The sequence below is a fragment of the Gadus chalcogrammus genome, chromosome 2 (assembly GCF_026213295.1).
Source record: "Gadus chalcogrammus isolate NIFS_2021 chromosome 2, NIFS_Gcha_1.0, whole genome shotgun sequence".
Lineage (NCBI taxonomy): Eukaryota > Metazoa > Chordata > Actinopteri > Gadiformes > Gadidae > Gadus > Gadus chalcogrammus.
In genome coordinates, this window is record NC_079413.1 from 14,665,657 (window position 1) to 14,673,156 (window position 7,500).

A 7,500-nucleotide genomic window follows, 5' to 3' on the forward strand; every position below is an offset into this window, starting at 1 on the left:
CTCTTAGGCTCAGGTAAGCAAAAATAACATTCTTAATGTCAATTGTGTGCCTACACAAACACACACACATGTGTGTGTGTGTGTGTCTCTGCGTGCACACACACACACACACACACACACACACACACACACACACACACACACACACACACACACACACACACACACACACACACACACACACACACACACACAGACACACACACACGCACACATCCACACACATGCACACGGACACGCACACACATACACACACACCTAGCAAGTTGGCGAACAGTTTTAAGGGGTTATACCATGGTGATATAGCCCCATAGTGCTTACTGTGAGACTATAACACTTGGCATAATGCCTCTTTAAAAGGCAATAACATCCACAATGATTACCTTTTAACATATTTTTTGTCTCTATCTGGTTAGAAATTACTTTAGTTGCCAGTTATCATATCTGTAAAGTGCAGTTTTTAACCGTTTTAAAGCCATTAACGGTTACAAAAGTGGGGTATTAAGACATTTCAAGTGCAATTATACTAACAATATCCACTGCACAATTTTATTTAACACAACCAAAATGTAGGAAGACTGTTTTTAAATTTTTTATTAAGTTTTTGATTTAATCTCAGATTCGTACAATCTTGCGTCTAAATATCAGTGAAAGTGACAGTAATCACCTCACAACGATATTTGTTCCTATCCTGTAAAATACTTGCAGTTCTCATGTCATTAAGTTGTCGTCTTGAATATATGTTTAAGATGTTAGAGCTAGTTTAGAAACTGTTCAAGCCTAGAATTTCAACAAAAGTAAAAACCCAGAACAGCTTACAATTGCCTTTTTAAATCTCATGTTAACTAATAACCTAACTCTGCTATGTTAATTCTAATATAGATTTTGTGCTTAGCATTCAGTTTTTATCGAACGGGGTTAAGACTTAAAGTCACTGACATTGCACACTTAAAGTCTTAACCCCCTTTAACTCAAAAGCATTGCTTTGGCTGTTTCACTTCTATGTTATAATATGATACGCTCTGTACAGAAATACAGTATACTATATACTAAAGTATACTTAACTCGATAGGCTGACAGGTATAACCTACACTATATTTTACTATATTAAATTAACTTTCATTGGTAGATAAGTAGGAAGGTTATGCATTGGTATATGTATGTATTGCAGATGTATACGATATTGGCCATTCCTGTGGATGTGAACGGTTAATCTGTATTTTATTTGCAATAAAAAGAGGACAAAGTGTATGAGGAGGTTCAAATACGGATTTGTTTTTTTAAATAGAAAGAAAAATCAGGGGATGCTGATGGGGGGGAGATGTGGAGTAACGGACAAAAGACAAGGGTGAAAGAATGGAGGCTAAAACAGGAGGGAGCTAGCGTTAGAGGAGAGAGAGAGAAAGAGGGGGTGAGAAAAATATGGCTCCCATTGGACCAGTGCAGTTGGTGCTGGCCTCTCCACTCACTAAATCTCTCCTCCCGGATTTACTGTGCGCGTGTGTGTGTGAGCATGTGTGTTAGCATGTGTGTGTGTGTGTGGATATGTGTGTGCATGTGCATGTGTTTGGATGTGTTAGTGGGTGCGCGTGTGTGAATGCAAGGCATGGTTGTAAATCCTTCCATGTAGAATTTACAGCTCTCCATTCACACATTTAACACCACTACTGTACACCAAGGCTGCCTCACAGATGCCGTGGGTGTGTGTTTGTGTGTGTATGTGTGTGTGTTTGTGTGTGTGCATTTCCGTATAAAAACTGAAACTGAAAAATACAGCTTAAATCGAATATGAATAAGACTCCTTTGTTATGTTGCAAGAAAGAAAAAGGATAGGCCTGCATTTAAAAAAATAAACTGTGTGCACATTGCTTTGCTTGTGTACAATTTCCCTTTATCCACAATGCAACAATCATGTTAAGAGTAACACCGAAAATGCATCAGTGTTTGTTTATGACAAAATGATTTTTGAAGGAAACGACACAAAGCAAAGTAACATAAAAAGTATGCCGAAGGATTGAGCATGAACTCCATTGAGACAGAAGGAGAGCGAACAAGAGGTGCAGGAAACATAATAGCGTCTGAGTGAAAAAGACATGTTTATGAAATAGAAAAATAAATGTGACGAAAAGTCTATTTTGCTCTCTCTTGCATGGCCTCGATTCATTCTAGTATCATTCATCTAATGTCTCTGCATCTTTCTTTCCTTCTGTCTGTGTCTCGATCTCGGTGTGTGTGTGTGCCTTCATAGGGCTCTCTCACTAACTGTTCTGAAAACCGTTGTCATAAAACGATGAGAGTTGAAAACAATTGCTCGTAAAATCTGCGTCTTTGTGTGTGTGTGTGTGTGTGTGTGTGTGTGAGTGTGTGTGTGTGTGTGTGTGTGTGTGTGTGTGTGTGTGTGTGTGTGTGTGTGTGTGTGTGTGTGTGTGTGTGAGTGTGAGAGTGAGGGCACATGTTCATTTAAAATGTGCGTGCAGTGCATGAAGCTGCCAGCTGGTATTTTCTAAGTGTGTCTGGTGTATGTGTGTGTTTGTGTATTTTGTAATTTTGTAGGGATGTGCGTAGTGTGCATGTCTAGTTCATTGTGTGTATATGAATGTGTGCCTGTGTGTGCATTTTGCACAATAATTCAGCAAGTCCTAATTTTTTATACAGTTCCAGGTGTGCGTGCCCACCTAGAGGGAGCGCTATGTAGAGGAGGAAAGCACGACTTAATGATATTTCACCTTCTTCTCGTTAGTTTTCGTGCAGCGTATCATTGCTTTGATTTAAAGCCATTGTGATTAAAATCGGTTAAAATATATATATATTTCATCTTTATTGTATTTGTCTGTGTGAGTCTGTAAGCCTTCATTAAATAGATAGATTTGCCAATGTTTGTATTTGTATTGTAAGTAGAATTATGTACAGAGGGAGTCGTTTTAGTAATGTGTTTCACATTTTGTGTTGTTTTGTCATTCTTTGAATTTAAGTACTGCAAGAACTGTGTCTTGTGATTCAGAACTCTTTCTCTGAATTTGTGTTTGCTGATGTGTCTATATATTTATATACAGGCTATACAGATATCAATGCATACAGGACATTCTTTGTATTGAATGATATTGCATAAATGTAACAAAAAACTTGGGAGAGCTAGAAACGGCAGCAGGGAAAGATTAGTATGTGATAGGTTTAATGCTCTAAAGGCTTGACTCAACCTACTTAAGCTCCTCTGTTTTACACTCCTATTGCAGCTAAAGAAATTCTCATATTAGCTTTCACCGAAATATCATTAAATATGTAGGCCTAGAGGTTATATGTGAGGGGGTAATTAAAATTCCTGAATACAGTGTTAAATGAAAAAAAAACATATTATAATAATAGTAATAAAATATTTAGGCTACATTACATTTCTGGCAAAATAAACACAGAAATATGGAAACAGCCATAACCACAGATGTTTGCAAATAAAGACTAAACATAAAAGAATATATATTAAGGCTCTAGAATATATGTCACTAGAACATTTACTAAATGATTTTCATACTTAATAAGTAATCGTTTAGCATGAAATTATATTACACAAATATCTCACCATATAATATAATATTAGTGAATGTACAATATTTTTTACCCGTTTTAAAAATACAGCAGATAACTGAATACAGCAAATCAATAAAATTCTAAGAAATAATATTGTAATCGTATTTTATAATCTTAAAAAAGTACAAAAGGCTCTTTTCTATTTTGTACATTGTATGTGAAGTTCGATCCATGCTATAGCCTATTGTTAGTAATAAAAAGTATATTAATATAAAAGGAGGTAATTATTCACATTCATTTGTTGAAATATTTAGCCCATAATTATCAGTAAATAATAATTCTACCAAAATGATAATACGTATTTGCTAATTTTCTTTCTGAAGGTAAGTAACCAAGATAACATTTAAAAAAGCCTAACAATTCCCCTCATCAGAAACGAACCACCCAACAATTCTGTCACACGTCCTTTGCCCTCAGAATGACCTCTTGACTGAGGATGCAGCCTAAACTTCACCCGCAGGCCTTTCTGAAGAGGGGTGCGAGGGGTTAGGGGCGGCTTGACTTCCCACTGCCTGGTTTGTCACTTGGGTCGCCGGAGTTACGGAGCGGTCACGATTGTAAAGATGTTTACCTGTAAACTGAATTAAATTAACTATTTTAGATAATGGTTGACACAGGTGATCTACCATAGTGTAATTGTAACAAAACTCAGCTTAATGCTGAACATTGCGACTTCAGCGTGTGAAACTAATAGAGACGGATGCAGCGGAAGAAGCAAATAAATAACCAATACATTCAAATAATTGACTATAACAAATGTTATTTTATTATTTAATTATTCTTTATTGCGAGCTTTCCATTCCAGTTTCGTTGATCCTTGGTCTGTTGTTGTTGCTGTGGTCCTGACCCTTTCCTCCCCTTGTAGGCCTATCAGTTCCTTACTTCCGGGGTTAATGAAAGGTCAGACACGAGCGGCAGACAGAACCGAAAGGACAGCTTTGGACGTTTGATTTGGGCGAGAGCCTCGCCCAACTGGACTCGAGGTAGGCTCCACCAAAACATAACATGTTGAGCCTGCTTGTCTCGTGTCACTCTGGGTAATACATGTGTTATTATTCAATTCTTACCCAATTTCACTTAGCTATGGAGAAAGTTAGCCTACTAACCAAGAAATGCTGTTGAATATGTTATTATTTATGCTATTTCAAAGGACCATGAACCGCCCGATAATTGAATCTGTGAACTTGTGGGGGAAAGATCTCCACCATGGCAACTGTAATTATAACATGCTATCAATTGTCTTCACTTAAACTTCCAGGGGCAGAATTTACCTCGTCCCGGGCCACATAAAGAAATTCATTTTCAGCCGAGTTAATTTCCTAAACAGCGTTGTTTGGACGTTTCGCGACAGGCTCAACCTGCTATTTCTCTCATTAACAAAGTCGTTTGCCCTTGGAACGACTTCAGAGTGCAGTTTAACTCCGTGGTAACAACACAGCACTAGTCTAATTAGTTCATTTGAACAATTTGCATTTAGTGGGGGTTTAAATTGAAGCAGTTAGGCTATGTGTGTCTTGATACCTAAATAGGAATGTTTGTGTGTGTGTGTGTGTGTGTGTGTGTGTGTGTGTGTGTGTGTGTGTGTGTGTGTGTGTGTGTGTGTGTGTGTGTGTGTGTGTGTGTGTGTGTGTGTGTGTGTGTGTGTGTGTGTGTGTGTGTGTGTGTGTGTGTGTGTGTGTGTGAGAGAGAGAGAGAGTGAGTGAGTTTGCGAATGTGTGAGATTGACATGTCAAGATATAGGCATCGACTACTATTGCGTTTTTGTTTATTAGTTATAGCCAGGAATAGGCCTATGTAGTCTGCCAAACATGCTATTCTATTGTGTGACTTTATGGGCTATTGCCGATATTAGAATCCTCTTCTATCCTGCTAGTTTAAAAATGTAGAATTAAACACGACACTGTGGTTTGAGATAATTCATAATTTTCAATGTGTTTTGACTTTATGTTATTATTATTTGTGCGTGCACTTGAGGTGCGCTTAGGCCCACCTCATGGTGCCGACGATGGGTTTCACTTTGGATTGCCAGAGTGGATGTTTTTGAAGTTTTTTTGCAATTTAAGATCTTCATTATTTTCAAATGTAACCTGATAACGTGATGAACACATGATTGTTGAATTAGTAAGGCTTTGGTAGATTTTCTGAAAATCTGCTGGCAGAGGCAGTTACAACGTTAGCCCCCTAGATGTCGTCTGATTCTCCTTTCTTTTTTGTCTATTTTATCCTACCTGAAATCTAAAGTCCACCCTTCTATGTCTACATTACTTCATTTATCTAACTACAAGCAATTCATATATATATATATATATATATATATATATATATATATATATATTACATTTCTTATGTCAGACTTTGCAATCTTTAAACCCGAGCATAGCCTTAAATAAGCGACTCATAGAAGCACTGGCAGGCGTGCGTTTGACGATACTGTGGGTTGGTGGGACAGTGAACTCTGGCACATTTCTAGGCCTACTTCTATTCTAGTTTGACAAAACGTATTGAAAATAATATTGGATTGTATGTCCATATGTCCATACGTGTTAATGATTTTGTTTGGTTTAACGAAAATAACACATTCACCTTTCAGCATTTATGATCATTTCCACGAGGCCAATGAAATTAAATCTCCTGAACCTACACTTTTTGATGATTTTTTTGTGTCACCTCTTCAATACTGTTGCTCAAATACCATCTCGGTCTATTTTGTCCTTAGATACCCCTTCCTGCTACTATATAGTGATACTACCGTACTATAATTAATCCAGAAACAAGCCTCGCACTCTCCCCAGATGTCAAACTAAACTGCACATAAATTTGGCCTCGCGAAGGCCTTTGAAACTTGAAGAACCCGCACGCTCTCTTAACTCCGCATGATATCGCATGGGCCATTTTCTTTATTTTAAATGAAAGCCCTTCATAAACGAAAAGTTTTTTTTATTTTTTTTATTATATGTGTCGGGCTTTTTCATTTCCTGGAGCAACTGATCTGTCTTTCAGAGTTCTCTCTGATGTAATCTTTTTAGAGCCCATTAAATATTCTTTTTTTCAGATGCAACCCCACTAATACAAAATTTGAAAAGGCCGATTCATAATATCCTATATAAAACCTCATTAGTCTTTAAGGGCTATTGGTGTGAACGAGGAGCATGTGCCTTGGCTTGCCACATGAATGAACGCGCATTGCTTTCTCAGTTCGGTTTCTATAGGCCTAGTGTAAAAAAAAGCTGTCAACTCCCACGCCCTTCATCCGAACCAGGTATCCTAACTTTTGAATGTACCAATGGAAATCAGGGTTAGGCACAGACAGGCTGTGAGTCGGGTAAACGTGTCCGTCAAAACCACAATTAGCCGGTAGGCCTACAGGAGCCTTTCTTAACAAGGCTTTTTTCCGTGATAAATTACTGGAGCAGAACTGTACTGTGGGCAAGGAGACAATATTTATGACGCAGTAATGAAGCTCGGAACAACTAAAGTATGTTTGGGCAGAGAGCGCGCTGTTGGCCGGGGCCCGCTGAGCGCGGGAACTTTGATGAAGCTGGTGTGCGCGACCGTGAACGCTAGTGTTGATATCGATGCAGGTGGGTAGGGGAAATAATAAAAATAATAGGCCTATAACTTTGTCTACTTATTTTTCCTTAACGGGAAATAAATCAAAGCTCATTTGAAAATGAAAAGAAGGAAGGAATATAAAATCCAATCGACATGCTTATAGCACCTGCATGAACCTACGCATAGGCTATGTATTATTTTTCGTTAACGAGCTAACCATACAATATGATTTACTAATATCGTAGCACAATGTAAAAAATCATTCGATTTTCTCAAGTGTAGAATATCAAATGTTTGCCACATTACTTGTGGACGATTGTTTGCAATACAGTGATATGCCATTTTACTATTTGATTAGGATTTTCA

General features: G+C 37.8%; 1 long non-coding RNA gene across 1 annotated transcript in view; it reads left to right on the top strand.

Moving 5' to 3' along the window:
- Positions 1–4,476: 4,476 nt before the first annotated feature.
- LOC130375991 (uncharacterized) overlaps positions 4,477–7,500 on the top strand; it is a 17,854-nt gene continuing 14,830 nt past the window's right edge. Inside the window, exon 1 of the long non-coding RNA XR_008893929.1 lies at positions 4,477–4,565. This is a non-coding gene — a long non-coding RNA (uncharacterized LOC130375991). The remainder of the gene's footprint in view (positions 4,566–7,500) is intronic.